We start from the raw sequence: 3,084 nt of genomic DNA, 5'->3' as shown, positions 1-3,084 counted from the left end.
AACACTTCTGTGGGATAAGACAGGATTCACGATATAATCTAATTCCACGCGGGCAAAGCCGCGGTCGGAATGATATTTTTTTAAATAAAAAAATTGTTTAAAAAAACACAAAATATATTGACGCATGTATTTATTTTTTGCACTCTATATATAATTGTAATTATTCATTACAAATAATCAAAATAAAAAAGCCAGAACAAAGTTAGGCCCTGGTAGGGTAGGTAGGCAGGTACAGCAATGTGAGACGAACACTGGCTTATTTATACCAATAATAATGTATTATAAACATTAAATTAAGTTTACTTTCTAACAACAAAAATACATAATAATAGCTAATGTGAAAGCGAATCAACCAATCATCCCACAACAATGAAATGTGCACACAAATATTCATCCAAATCGGTTCATGTCATTAGGAGTAGTGACTGCAGCGCCATCTTCCGGGCCCAATTGTGTTTCCAGATCACCCAGGAACTCAATTTAATATACTTACACAAAATTTTTCGAAATGAAAACTCACATTACTATGTAAATATGAATATAAACCTGTTTTATTACTAAGCAATTTCCCGCACAGGTGTAGTAAGTATAAACGAAATAAATATCAACATCAAATTCTTTATACAACATACTTATCTACCACCTACTAAGAAATGTAATTCTTGAAATTTTTTCGTATTTTTTTAAAATATAATACTACTCCAATGAGCTCCTGTTCCATATTACGTCCACCATACTTCCACTAAGTTCACCATGATTTTTTATTTCTTTGCACTTTGTTGCTTTTTGCTAAAAATGGAATCATGCGATAAAACCGGTAGAGCGTTGATAACATACATTTTTGACTGAATAAAGGTACTTACGAAGGAGTGGGTTCACATTGTGAACAATCAGTGGGTTTATTTTCCTTCTGGATTCCGGATTTCTGAAAAGATTATTTATGCTATAAATGAAAAAATCTTACACATTCGTTATGTACTTAAAACAGGGGTACATATTGTGAGGGACTGTAAGACTCACATCGGTGGAGGCTTCCACCCTATAATTGTGCTGGGGTTGGTGAAGAGAAAGACCAAATGCTGCTTATTACTATACGACGAGTCTTCTACCGCAGAGTGTACTATGTGGTCTGAGTTATGCGAGCGTGCGTGCTTTTGGCGCGAAAAGTGGTTATATTTATGTGTCGATTACAGGTGTTAATGCGTGCGGTAGGAAAACTCTCGCGTAGTACTCATTTATTTCTCATAATTTCTTATATCTATTACATTATATTATTTACTTATATCTATTACTTTATAATACTATTTACTTATGCTAAAATAACAACACCAATAATCATAAACTTTATTTGTCAAACAATCTATAAACTATAAAAATTATACGAACACTATTTTTACTATCTATTATGTATCACACACTATTTTCTCTTATATACTATTACAATTTACGAACATAACACATTTAAATCAGTCTTAAAACATTCTATACAGGTTAACACAACTAAATACACGAAAAAGAACATTACACATACATTATAAACGATTAAACTTGTTATGTAAAACAAATGAACTTATAACACAGTTAAACTATTATGAAACGAAATAAACACTCTATATAAATGAAACTTAAAGTAATAACTTTTACATACGTTTTTATATTGTCGCGAACAACTCTATATAAATGAAACTTAAAGTAATAACTTTTACATACGTTTTTATATTGTCGCGAACACATATCAAACATCGTCTATAATACAATTATCATCAAATTTAAAATAAAACCAACTTACTTCATTAATTTGTTCCAATTGTAAGCATTCTTTTTCCTCCAACCTTTATGTTTCTTCTTCTTAATTTCTTTATTGTCCCCATTTGTCTCATTTTGTCTTATCGTGTTGTCACCCTTTGTTACGATTGCGCGAGCGACACAAGTTCCCCGTGTGACGGCCGTAGCGGGAATGACTCGTGCAGCGATCGGGGTAGGAAGGTACAGGGCGGCTCTCGCTATATTGGCTGGTCGCGCGCTAATTTCAAGTATTTCTTGTTTATTTCAAAACCATCGCATATTTCAAAATTCTAACACGGTAGACGTATAGGTTGTATATTTTATAGTTAATATCCAAAAAGTCGTAACTTTACGTTTGTTATTTTGAAGATGCCAGAGATTATAAAAAAATAACAATGAGAACTTTGTATTTTTTTTCTATCGAGAAAATATCATGGAATCATGTTTCTAAAACGGTAGACGTATTGTGTTACTATTGAACTTTCTTGTCAAGAATTTTCATCATGACAACTTTAATAATATAAAAATTACGAAGGTTTGAAAAGGGCCGTAAATGTTAGAAAAATTAATTCATCACCTTAATAAATCGTTGAACAATATAATATAGCATATGCGTTCTTTACACATATGACATACAGGGTGCATATTATTTATTTACTAGCGGTCCGCCCCGGCTTCGCCCGTGGTACATATGAAAAATAGATGTTGGCCGATTCTCAGACTTACCCGATATGCACAGAAAATTTCATGAGAATCGGTCCACCCGTTTCGGAGGAGTATGCAGACTAACATTGTGACACGAGAATTTTATATATATGATTTATTTAAATACTAGGTACATGTCACTAGTATAATATTATTATTGTCATATTCGGTTGAACAACAAAATGGCATTGAAAAATACCGATGGAACCTACCACTAAGAAAATTAAATAGCGGATGAAATATCAAATAACCCGGCCGAATTGATAACCTCCTCCTTTTTGCACGCCTCATAAGCGAAGCGTTGAGGTGGGTACTACTGTCACTTCGCGCAAAACATCTGATTTTTCAAACTTAAAATGTCTTTATGTATCATACATTGCACTTGTAAGATAATACATACACACACATATTAAGAAAAAACACTATTTTTAACGTTCATGATATTTTTGATGTCATTTTTGTTATTTAAACTAGTTAAAAAACAGTTTAAAAAAGTTCTGTCTTGGACGTCCGTGTGTCTGTATGTGCGGATCCTTTTTCTTGTTAACACGATAGCGACCGAAATACTTTACTAATCGAGTCTTTTTTTTTCTC

The 3,084-nt window shown here is 32.5% G+C and overlaps 1 long non-coding RNA gene across 1 annotated transcript; it reads right to left on the bottom strand.

Moving 5' to 3' along the window:
* LOC149487206 (uncharacterized) lies at window positions 1-2,167 on the bottom strand. Its single transcript, XR_016315846.1, has 3 exons — window positions 1,790-2,167; window positions 864-925; window positions 1-789 (listed from the first exon to the last, which is right to left on the bottom strand). It is a non-coding gene; the product is annotated as an uncharacterized LOC149487206 (long non-coding RNA).
* Between the last annotated feature and the right edge of the window lie 917 nt (window positions 2,168-3,084).

The sequence above is a fragment of the Colias philodice genome, chromosome 7 (assembly GCF_061535455.1).
Source record: "Colias philodice isolate Cphi_HAF_F1 chromosome 7, ilColPhil1 Martin Lab GWU primary, whole genome shotgun sequence".
Lineage (NCBI taxonomy): Eukaryota > Metazoa > Arthropoda > Insecta > Lepidoptera > Pieridae > Colias > Colias philodice.
Note: the sequence above shows the minus strand (reverse complement) of the source record. Positions and strands in the feature narration are given on the sequence as shown.